We start from the raw sequence: 13,347 nt of genomic DNA on the forward strand, positions 1-13,347 counted from the left end.
TGCCTGTGGTAGGAACTGGATTATTATTTATTTATTAAAAAAAATCCACTAGGTGCTATTTGCCCCATTCTTGATGCAGCAGTGCTGAGGTTAGTTAAGTTGGGCCATTTAGGATTGTTAGCTAGGTTTTCCGGACATTGATTTCAGCCTCTTTATATGTTTTACAATCTCTTCTTTTGTATCGGCCTTTGGTCTTTTGACAACGTGGAAATACTGCACGGATCTGCCTTTCCCTTTTTTCCTGTCTTTGTGGGAAAAGATTTCTGAAAGACAAACTACTAGGATATTAAGGATTTTGTGTGGGGTAAGTTTGTTCAGTTCTAAGGATTTCAATTAATACGTATTAATACTTGCTATTCAGCTAATGACAGTAAAATTATAAACTAACTTAAGTATACATGAGTAAGTATAGTACAATAAGCCAATCACCCAGATTAAGGAATTCACAAACTTTTCCATATTTCCTTTATTCAGACCTTTGTTCTTTTATTTGTCCTTTGTTGAAGTATTTGACAGCAAATCCAAGAAGACATGTCATTTTACCCTATGTGCTCAAGTAGGCATGTCTGAAAAATGAGGGCCTTTTTTTGATCAGGTTTTTCCATTTGACCCATGTGCTCATTAAGTACCAGCTTTATCATGCATCTCACTAGGCATTAGGGATCCTTGGGGCAATGAGACAGTCCTGGCTCCCAAGGAAGTAAGGGCTGATGGAAGAAACCAACACAGGAGCTTGGGTGCCTCACTTAAGGTCCCTACTGGATGACACCAATTGGACAAAATTTGTGCACAATACAGTAGGATTCACAGAAGGGACTGGTCAGACTTGTAGGGCAGGCCGTGAGAGAGGCGGTCAGCAGGGCTACAAGAGGAGGACTCATTTGATCAGAATCTGAAATCCTTTCTGCCAACCTTTCTACCAAGCCCCCAAGGCCATCACAAACAACCCTGTGCTGTAACTGTTTTTGATTCCAGTTACCACATCTCCTTCAGGAAGGATTTTAAGGTGGAAAATATTTAAAATACGTAATTGTTGCCAGAAGGGACATAGAACAAGGAACATGTAAACAACACAAATGTCCATCAGCACATGACTGGATAAAGACGAGGTGATACATATATACAATGGAATACTACTCAGCCATAAAAGATGCCATTTGCAGCAATATGGATGGACCTGAAGACTGTCATTCTAAGTGAAGTGGGGTGGAAAGAGAAAGAAAAATGCCATATGACTTCATTTATGGGGAATCTAAAATTAATAGCAATAATAATAAGACCACAAATGAACTAAATATTGTTTTGATTTCTTGAATATATGCAAGCACATCTGACTGTCCTTTGTGATTGGATTACCATATTCTGTTTATTCTTTTGTAGATGTCCTTATTCCTCTGGTAACTAATTTTAAAAATCTAAAGCTCTAATCTGTTCTTATGAAAAAATAATTAGTACATATATGTAAACTAAAAACTGCAGTATGCTCTATACATGTATTTACATGCAATATGTGTATGTGAAGTTGAACTGTAAAAATTCTACCTGATAAAACTGAAAAAGGAATAAAATAAAAATTTTTTTTTAAAAAAACACCCCTCTTTAGATATTAAAACGTTCATTTCTGAGATTCTGTGAAAGACAGCATGGAAGTAGGTTTTTAAGATTTTCTCCTTGTTCCTCGGTGAGCAGCCTGGGCTGCACAGCTTGGCCACCACAGGCACCCAGGACTTGCCGGCTTGCTCCTCAATTGTTGGGAGGAAGATTAGCTGCTTCAGGAATATTTATGCTCTTAGAAGTTGCTGTAAACCCCACAGAGCTTCTGTTTACATGGAGTGTATCTGTCAATATACCCCATTATAGAAATTAGAACAGAAAATTTAAACCCAAGAACTGACAAGCACACGCTGCCCCAGCACGTGTTCAAAGTAGTGCTGCCACAGTGGCGTGTGTTGGTTCTAGAAAAAATGCACCATACAGTCAAGAATGAGGGTGAACCCACAGATCTCATCTCAGCAATGCTATGAAGAGGTGGGACCCAAAGCCCCTAAAACAGTGCTGAAGTCCCCAGAAGTCCCAGAACACACAGAGCCATGGGACCAAGAATCCAGTGTCTCATGGATCATCAGCTGTGGAGACCGCGTCCTGGGTCAGGAGGAGCAGAATTAGGGATAGAAGGCACACAGTCCTATTGACAGCAAAGCTTTAAAGGTTTTGAATTGACTGAAAGTTTGGCAAAGATTTGCATTTAGACTACTACATTTCCTCTCCTGGAGACGTTAGAAGGAAAACACTGATTAATAGAGGATGATTGTAATGGATTAATTATGATACTGATGACATGGGCTGCGAACACTAACCCTGCACTCAGTGTAGACTAAGCCTTTTATGTACACACTTCATTAGGTCTCCACACCCCTGCAATGTGGCATTAAGCACTCATACAACCATGAAACCAGTGACTATAAAACAGTCACAAGCCTTCCTCTCCAGCAAGAGGTAGCAAAACCAGTAAGGGTTTTCAATGACAAAAGCCAAAATCATATATTTTTGGGAAAGAAAGCAAATGAAACACTGAAGAACAATAAACCAAAAGAGCAGATGGAATGGAAAATTTTATTGAAGAAAGCAATGATTGATTCAATTAAAACAGCTAATGTCCCTGGTATAATTGAACCATCAATCCAAATTTTTGGAAAAGTGGGTTGTGAAATTACTGTTTCATTTAATATTGGAATTCCTATTTGGACCAATTTGATATGCACCACTGGTGTGAGGTTAGATATTTAGGTAAATAACAATATTCCTATTTTTTAAGTTAACAGGAAACATAACACAGGACTCCAGATTTAGTGAGAGAATGCAAAAAACTACTATCATACTCCATCCAGTAAGGACAAGTGTCCCTGCGTCACCAAAGCAATGAGAATTTGCAGAAAGAAAACACAGTTCCAATTGTGACAAATACGAGACCGTGAGCCATGAGTTACGAGAACAAGCAACTGTTTAAATGCCATGGGCAAATTTTTTTTATCATCTTGAAAACATCACTGATGTTCTAGGTAAGAAAAATAATTGTTTTACTAGCAAATCCAACTGACACGGGAGTTTTTCCAAGTGAGAAGGTGATTCCAAAAAGTGCAGTAAAACGAGTAAAGATGATCTGCGCAGTGACGGAGATGGTCTTAGACTAACCAGCACCACGATTCCCGGTTTTACACTTGCTCTCTTCTCATCACCTCTGACACAAGAACTCATCAAATGATTGTTTTTTCTTTAGGGAAAAAAAGATAAATAAAATCTAAATACAAGATGTGGTATGTAAAGCGGTAATGAAGTTTTCTAACCTTATAATGCAGCCAGTGTAATGTAGCACTTATTCGGGCACTAGAATTTTTTAATTTATTTCTTTTATACCCTATTTCTATCCTAAAGGAGACACTTAAATTTTTCTACTTTATTCAATGTATCTTGTGAGGGTTGTGATATACACTGGTATGGCAGTTTTAAGAGATTCAAAATCGTCTCTTTGGTTGTGGTCAGGAAAGACAAGGCTCCCTCACAGCTGCGACGGAGAAGGAATCCCCGGAGTCAGCCTCCGGGCAGCTTCCGAACCGCATTTGCTTTCACTTGGCACAGGACACCATCAGCAAGTGTAACTCTGACAAGGAGATTTCCCCAGGGACTTGGGAGGTGCTCTAACATTCTGAAGCCACTTGTTTCCCAGTTAGGTAAGGGTTGGAAAAATAGTTTATTAGAAGTGACTCCCTTTGTATGTGCCTTTTGTCCTGAGTGGTCACTAATTAGCATAGAATATAAAATACCCCATAATATAAGAATTTAGGCAAAACATCTTTCCATCTACCTGTCTATTTGTTTATCATATTTATAGTTACTTTACATTTTCTATGACGTTCACTTCCGGGCACCAGAAAAGAAAGGTTAAAGAATATTTATTGTCAATAGGGGGTACTGGGTCTAAGGGTTAAAAACCACTCCTGCTAACAATAAAAATCATATAATAATTTTAATCTCAGTTGCATCAGACCTTCCAGAATTACTCCTTCAATTTCACTGTTAAAACAGTAATGGAATCTCTGTTCTTCCAAGACTTGGGCCTGATCGCCACCCATCCAGACATCTGTCTGTGGGTCCCTACTTGTCCTTGAGGCCCCCGAACACACCTTATGGGGTGAACTTTCTTCAGTGTCCCTACTGTAGGGGAAACCAGGAAGTCCCAGGCACTATCCAGGATTAACACCTACCTGCAAAAATCAAAGTCATGTGACTGAAACGGGACAACCCAGGTGGAGTTATAGGACTGAAAGCTCACCAAAAAACAGGTTTGGGGACCTAACGCAAGCCCTCCAGCTCCTAAAATGAAGAAGGACAGGGAGTCCCAATTAGCCACGAGACTGGGGGGCTTCATTACTCCATGAATAAATGATTTGTTCCAGTGCCACCTTTAGACAGGGAACCCCAGAACCCAAACTTGGAAGCACCCCGTCCCCTCCCCTCTGAACAAATATTCTCTCAAGACACGTAGTGAGAGATGGGAGCCCTGATGAGCTCTGGAATAAGATGCAATCTGAAAGACTGCTGGTAACAAATGGTGTGGAGCTCGGGCAGCCCCCAGGGCCACCAGCCCTTCTGGTACCCACACTTCCATCCACAACAGTTTCTTCAGGACCCTTATGCACACATAACCATCAAACAAAAATGATTGCTTAGACATATTTTAAGAGAAATAACATGAGAATGCCAAATTCAAGACAAGTCAGAATCAAGACCCCAGAGTGTTTACTGAATGAGATCTCACGTGTGCTCCACAGTGAGCTTTAAACCCTTAGGACACAGTCATGGAACAGTAGGCATTTTCTTTCTTTCCTCCAAGTTGGCTTTACTGCAGAACTCCTTAAACACAGGAAGACTCTGCATCCCACCTCTACTACTTACACAAAGGGCTCATCTCACCATTTGGAGTGGGATCAGCGATGGTGCGGCCGGCTTCAGTGTGCGCACTGCCGTGCCCAGCTCCCCGAGGAGCAGAGCTCCCCCCACGGGCACTGCAGTGCCTGCAAGAATCAGGTGTCTGATGAGTGAGCCTGGGGCGGGCAAGACAGGAAGCAAGCACCGCTTCCTCACACTCTGCAGGTGATCTCTGTGTCATCTTGAATAAATACAGTCAGCATTAAAGATGTTTGGCAAGAGGGTAAAAGTTAAGGTCTCCCCAAATCTCCTCGCATTCCTTTAGTGGGAGTCCTGTTAGAACACATGGTGACAAGAGACTCTGGCTTTACATGCGCACGTTGCCCTCAGGGCTGCAGGTGAGGCCACGGTGCTGCCTCCGCCCCACCTCCTGCCCTCGTCCCCCAGACCACACAGGGGCCGCTGACTCATTTCTCTGACTTTCTCTCCTTGGTATTGCTGCTCTTCCAGCTTTTAAGAGCTCATAAGAACCTCACCAGAAAATCTTTAACAATGAAAGCAAATCAAATGAAATCAACCACAGAAACACACTGCCTTCATCATTACTTTACATTTTAGGAAGAAATTCTTGAAGACGACTCCCTGACCTGAAGGGATGAATTGAGGAGAAAAGAAAAGAAGACAAGCATTTTTCGCCCACAAAAAATGAAAGGTAACCAGATGGTGGCTAGTTTTCATTGCACCTCTCTGCCCGCCCCAATTTCACATGCCCCTCCCAACTCAACTCATCAGAAATCGACTGAAGGAGACGGCTTTGCAAATTTATTGGAAGCCAAAGAAATCGCTCCAGAAACAGTCCCCCAAACCCAGCGAGAACACTGTAAACTGACCAGTGCCAGGATCTGAATACTAAAACACACAGATTCAAACTCCGACACCCTCCCTGGTGGGTGTACTTACCGTGAAGGTGATGCCGTGAAATTTGTCAGCATCCAACATATAAAAATGAATGGGACACCAGTTTTCAACATCACAGTCCCTCTGAAACAACTGGTAGTCAATTAGCGTTTGTCGGCAGCAAAAGTCGATTTTATCCCCTGCACGTGGAGATCAACACACAGAAGAGACTGATGATCCCCGCTGCGAGTGTAGCTAAGTGTGTCTAAGCAAACTGGCTCCATCAGCCTCCTGATGAGCAGGGGAGTGTGTGAGCCGCGGGGCTCTGCAGACTAATGGCCAGGCATTGAGGGCGCTTCCTTACTTTGGGGAGAAAAACGCGGAAGCAGCACTCGCTGTAAATAAATTCTAATTAAAATTTCAGTTGCGCTTCCTGCAGCGTAACCCACGCCAATAGATGAGGCTCCCTCCGTGCTGTCCAGTCATGTGAGCCAGGCTCATTACTGTACCTGTGTGTTTGGTTTAGCAAGTGAATCATGTCTGTTTTCTGGAAATTACATGAGGGTGGAAAACCTTCCAAACATGTTCATTTATTTGCTGTGGAATTTGTTTAATACTCTTAAGAACATTTACAATGACAACCTTCTTAAATAAGCATCTTTGCCCGACAGACATTTCCAGGCACATGTGCCAAAACCTAGGACAACCCAGAAGCAAAATCAAATCCGTTTCAGCTGCACAGCACCACAGAATGCGTCCAGTTTGTGAGTCAACGATTTTTTTCTCCACACCCTTTTACACTTCTGCCCAAATTAATCAGCCTCTGCTTCTCTTGTATAGTGAGTATCGTATGACTCATCTTCTCTGCCTGTAAAATGGAAATGGGAGATAGTTCTACCCAATAAAATGTCATAGAACTAACCACCAAAATTATATATATTAAAAAAAAAAGCCACTGCTTTATGCTGTCCAGGGATATGAATCATTTATTTAATGTGTCAATTGTTACAAGAATAAACTTTTCTAAATGTAAAACCTCCTCAGAAATCTTCAAGTACTTTTCAAGAAAAATATCACAGAAAATTTCTGAAAAGTATTTAAAGGAAAACCATTTTTAACTGAATCATATTCTAGGCACACTGAATAAATTCTCTTTAGAGAACTCCTACTTTTTTTTTTTTTTAATAAATGACCTATAAAAATACACCCAGTATTAATCAGTAAATCTTCATTCCTTATTTTAAAATTCTTAAGGTATGCTATTTTTCTTAAATCAAATGAGGAGGTATTCTCAAGCCAATGGACAACGGAATTACCTAAGAGGACATTATAAACCAGCAAGAGCAACTAGCACTTTGCCAAGCATTCTGCCTGAGAGTCACTCGTACCATCTCATTTTGACCTGACCACTTGGACGTGAGCTCCAACAGCCCATTTAACACATGAAGAAACTGAGGCTGTAGGTGGTCATGTTTCCAGTACTTGATGGAGCCAGTACCCAAACCCGGATCTTTGTCTATAGAGCCTGCGCCTTTACCATATCACACTTAACATTTCTCACTCTTCAAATGCACTCAGTCCCCGAGGTAACACACCTTCCTTGCGTTTCTGAGAATTTTAGGAAGTACTGAATTACAAGGACTAAGAAGTCATTTGTGTGGGCTAATTTTTTATTTTCTGATTTTCCTGAATCAGCTCAGGCTGAATTCATACTACTTACGAGGAGAAGTCCTGAGGCAGAGGAGAGAGGGGAAGATAAGCCAGACATAAACAATTTCAAGAGATCCAATTCATCAAGGAAGCAAAGTATTAAATAAACAACTTCAACAACAAGCTTGTCAATAAACCTTGGTGTCTCTGTCTCAGCCTGAAGGAGGGTAAGCCCTCCAACCCATCTGCCTTCCAGCCACTTACCCTGGATGATATTGGTTCCCTCACCTGTGACACGTGTGTTCTCCAGGGAATCTTTGTAGAGATTAAATTATAAAAATATATGCAAAGGGGATACTTATTTGTTAGACAGTAGGCACTAAACAAATAATAAAATTATTTTATTTCATGAAAATGGGAGGTAGGTCTCCCAATTAAACATTCCTGATAGAATCCCAACAAGGACTTTAATTTGTCTGCCAGAAATTGTAAAATAACTTTTCTTTTTTAAAGGCTGTATCCATTCTCCCTACTTTTTACCAATCCTGGCTGTTATCCTGAAAATCTATTCCCAGAACTTGGCATCCATCTCCCATATTTAAATCCTTAAAGTTTGAAATTATGATGAAGCTTGGGCACATAAAGATTCACACCATAATTCACAGAATAAACAAAGACCACAGGAACAGGGCCACTTCCAGACCCCATGTGCTCAGGACAGTCTCCAAACTTCATAAAATCAGATGCATGCTGTTTGAACAGAAAGAAAATTGAATGTGATCAAGGAGGCTGACATAGAGCACTGGCCGGCTCACGAGACGACTCCTTCACCCCTCATCTGACTTAAGTCATCTAACAGTTATCAGTTGACCTCTAACTAAAAGTAAAACAGGGGTAGGGTTGGAAAGTAACATTTTTTCCTACAATATATACATATTGTCAACTAAAAATTGGCACTTGTCATCTGCCTCTGATTTGATTAAGTCATGAGCCACTGCAGCTGCTGACCTTGAACACCCTCTGAAAGTAGTTCAGGGTGGAGATCAGGAATGGGGCGCTCTGTGCTCTGGGAAAATGGGCAGAAAATCTTTCAGATAGTTAGACATTTTCAGGAAATTTTATGAGCCCAAATTCTTGCATCTCCTCCTATCTAGAAAAGCACTAAAATCATTAACAGAGACACCTGTTCCTCGAATAGCAGCAGCCTCTGACTTAACGTACACTTGACTGCACGCCCGCATTCAATGAAATCTCATATAATGCTGAACTCCCCCTCAAATTCAGAGCAGTTCCTCCGAGCTCTCTGAGATGCTGACACCTGGGCTCTGGTCCTCATTTTGCCCCAGATAAAACTTAACCCACAACTCTCACGTTGTGTGTTTTAACGACAGTACCACAAAAATTAAGCTTACATACTTGAACTCATAGTAAACTTTCAGTATCAAACATTTCTTGACTTAAATTACTTTTTAAAAGTAAATAATTATTCCATTTTTTAAATATAGCATCTTTAAATATAAAGTAACAGATATTTGTGAATCTTAGGAAAATATATTCTGGAAAAATTTTTAGCTAATTAATAAAAAAGCTATTGTGTGGAGTTATAGAAATTCAGAAGTGGAAAAGAATAGTATTGTAACTCAACTTCTTGTTTTAATTGCAGAGATCCCGAGGCCTCAATAGACACATAAATTTGCCTGATTTTATACACTGTCCTTTAACAGAAAGCCTAGAACTAAGATCCTGGTCTTTGAGAAACCAAGACTTGCTCTGCTTGTGCAGGGCTGAATCTGATGAAATTGGGTGGTGAGAAAGAACCAGAATGCGGGGGGCTGGGCGAGGCAGTGGAGGAAAGGAGGGTCTCACCTGGTCGTGGGTGAGAAATAGGCTCCCACAGTGCTGGTGTGATGGGCATCCCCCAAGTGCCTGAAAACTACTATTTAGCACACCTGCCACCGAAACGCACACAAGCTGTTTAACTAAAAGCCTGACCAGGAGGCTTTCTCAGTGACACAACAAGCTATTTTCATGTAACTCTACAACTACAGGAAGAGAAAGAATAGAAAGCTGATATTAATTATTAATAATTTACACCAATAGCCAAGGAATTTCCAGGAGAAATATAAAGACTTGTTGGAAGTTTCATTATGTGAACTTACTGCCAATTCAATTGTCTTAAAAGTTGTTCTATAAATTATATTGTCCTTTGCTGTTAAAAATCACATTTGAAAGAAATAATGTTTCTTAACGGTGTTTCTGGAATTTTCTTCTATTTCCTAACACCAAATCTCAGAGCTTTAAAGAAATGGAGGGCTGGAATTTTGTCCACTCTTCTCTAGGCAATTTGTTTTTCCTTCAAAGAACAAGGGGGGAATCACACAGAAAAGCATTTGAGCATCAGGCTGCTTACATTTCCTCTGGAAGTCTTGGAAAATAACGTGGAAATGAACAGCAGGACAGCAACCTGGCGGGAGGGTCACTGGCTAGAAGGTGAGAACAAATGTGTTCTCCAACGTGCTATGGTAGCCACTAGTTTAAATGAACCGAGCAATTGTTCAAGCATACACGCACCTCTACGTGAAAATCTCAACCGTTACCAACCGCTCAGTGCAGCCCAAAGCAATGGGCGGACTGCAGAGGCCCCCGGCGGCTCATCGTGGTGTCTTACACCATGTGCAGGATGATCGGTTCCTCCCCGCGCACTCCCTCCCCTCCCCTCGAGGGAGAAGGCTGGTCCTGAGTTGAGCTTACCTCATAGCAAGCTGTCTCTCAGCCCTCTGTCTAAAGCAAGATAAAAGCAGGAAAGCTACCTGGGACTTTACAGAACCATCCCAAAAGGGAACTGAAGCACCTTTCTTCCCTCCTCTCTGCTGCCTGGAATGTGGACCTGATGGTTGACCCTCAGGCAGCCACTTTGGGCCATCAGGTTGATGGGCTGAAGATAACAGGCATCTTGTTCTCTGACCCAGGGGCCATCATGCAAACCAGCCCTGGGCTACCGATTGCTTGACTTCTTTATGTAAGAGGGAAATACAATTTTAGCATGTTTAAGCCACTGCTGTTATCTGGGGAACTAGGTGTTGTGCATTGCCATGGTAAGACCTAATAATAAAGTTCAATATTCACCAAAAACTCTTTACCAAATAGTTAATAAATGATAAAGAGATCTTGATTTTTGTTTTAAAGCTATGAAATTTAAATCAAGTTACAGCATATGCCAGTGAAACAAGACACTGTGGAGATAAACAAAACAGAGTTTGTAGAACACAGTCCCAAAGCATCCTCCTCTCCAAGGCACAGAAAGAGAGCAGTGACTCTACTTGCCAAGGCTGGAGTCACATGGGATCATTGTTTTCCTTGTCTTGGGTTATGTTTTGTTTCCAGCCTTGGGAAAAATGGATAAGACTGCTGGTCAAATCATTTCAGGAGCAGCTTCCATCATGTAGAACCCCAGTCTCTTCCTTTCCTCTGCCTCATGGAATGTTCTGACACAATATCAGTCCAGCCTTCTAAATTGAGCAAATGGGGCTCAATCTGCTTTTAGACAGAGTTAAAAATAGACATTAAAAAGCATAACTAGGAAATCTTATCTTCCAGAAGTCATTGCACAGATGAAATAGGAGAATATCTGTGAATCACTCTGTAAACACTAAGTACAATACAAACAATATTAGTACTGATTCTATGTTAGATTCATCAATAAAGGAATACAGAACCCTTTCTTACCAGAAGGAAAAGGTGCTTTGTAATTTTCTGTCACTTTAATTCTTCAAAAGTTTCTATAAAATTGATGTCTTTAAAAAAATCAATGCACATTAGGGACTAATTTTAAATCCTTCACATCCCCCGGTTTAACACATATCAAGAATGTTACCATTTCTAGATATTTTATTTAGGAAAGCCTTTGGTATACATGTGGCACAGAGCACGGCAAATTGTCAGTATCACTCAGGATAGGAAAACCATGTTGGATACCCGAACTTGAGGACATGAAGAAGATGCCTGACATGTCCCACTGACCTTTCAAGCTATTCTTTTTCAAACACTTGTTTCTTCTTGGTCCAGAACAGACACGCATTTGTTGATGTGAGACCCTTTAAGTGAAAAGGTCAACCCATCATTGCCACTTTAGAGAATGAAATCTTACCCTCCTCATCCATGTGGACATAGCATCCTTACTGATTCCGAACATAAAAAATGACAATTGATGACATCTCAGGATGCTCCAATGCAGAGGTCCTCTGCTGCAGTGAGGAGGAAAGAGTCGTGTGCTTCAAGATGTACTTACTGTATTTAGCTCACTTGGCAAGACACGGCAACTTGTCTGAGCTAAAGCTTAAAAGTGGCGAATAGAGACAACATCCATGGCAAAGGGCATTCGGAGGCTAATTCCTTGGCCTCACTTCATCGCTTCTCAAGAGCCGTCGGCAATACCTTGAGAAAGGCAGCAACGTGGTACCCAAGTCTTCAAAAAGCTGCACCTCCACTAGTTGACAGTAAAGCAAGTGTCATCTGGCTCAACAGATCTCCCTGTGTCTCTAGAGTGTATGGCTACATTTTCTTAATTTTCTCGGTTGGGGGACACTCCATTTTTGAAAATCCCCCTCCCTGCAGTAGAAGTTCTTAGTTTCCCAATCAAAATGCAGGCTTGAAGGGGGGATAACAGAGCTGATAAAACATATATCACTATTTATTCCTTGATATATTATTGGCACATGGACTAAAAATCTTTGGGTCAGTTGGACATCAAGATCATATCTAATTTACACAATTGTCAACTGTCATTTTACTACCAGCTCCTGAAACAGTCACGTGGTCACTAGGTTTTTTTTTTCCTTCCCTTGACACTGGATTTGATGATTTCTAACAAGACACAATAGATTTTTGAAAAGAAATCTGGTTCACCTTTTGTTTTTAAACTAATTTTGTGTACCTGACCCTGACTTCACTCTAACATTCACAAAAAGCTATCCAAGGACACCCACTTTTGACATCATCTCTAGATGTCTCGAATAGACTGCTGAGCTGATTCTTCCAGATCATTAAAATATATATTCACATTATGCTGTGGTCCTCTTCAATTTGTGGTGTTTTCAGTAATCATTACCTCTTTGGATGCTTTATTACACATTTAACATTTCTTTATCCAATTCAGTTACATTAGTATATAAGATTTCAAAAGTACTGGTTTCTCAAAATGATGATATTTAAAATCTATGGCCTTTTCTTAATCAAGTAATTCTATAAGGCTATCAAGGACAGCAGTGGAAGTTGTGTGTGGTGATTGCTGCTTCAGAGTCTCCGGTCCTGCCCCATGATCTTGCAGGTGTTTACGCATCCTTGTGAATGTCAACACATCAGTCTATTAGGAGCTGAAATTAAACTACCTGGATGTTAATTTTTCTTTTAAAAACAATAAACTCAATTTCCCCTACTAATTCTTTATTGTTTCTCATACTGAGGCTCACCACTTTTCCTAATATATATGTTTGGTGGGGAGGGGGCACAGCCCTGAAAGCCTGCAGACAGCACCCACTCTATAAGATTAACCAGAGGTGGCCGTGGATGTTGTGTGACTTCAGCCACTGAGCACGAGCACCTGCTGTCCCTCCAACTGTTCTGCCTCCATTGCTGACAGTCCTGAAGGTCACTGCCTCTTGTAAAATTCTACAACATTACAGTTCATATATTTTTAAAAGGTATCAAATTGTGAAAGTCGTCTATTGATTGTGTAAAATGGGGGGTACTTGCCTTTGCTCATTTCAGGCTAAACTAAGTCCAGAAGGACACACACACACACACAAACACACACACACACACACACACACACACACACACACAAACTCAGTTCTGAGTGCCCCCAAAGAAAAGTTT

Source organism: Camelus dromedarius, unplaced genomic scaffold, assembly GCF_036321535.1.
Source record: "Camelus dromedarius isolate mCamDro1 unplaced genomic scaffold, mCamDro1.pat HAP1_SCAFFOLD_197, whole genome shotgun sequence".
Lineage (NCBI taxonomy): Eukaryota > Metazoa > Chordata > Mammalia > Artiodactyla > Camelidae > Camelus > Camelus dromedarius.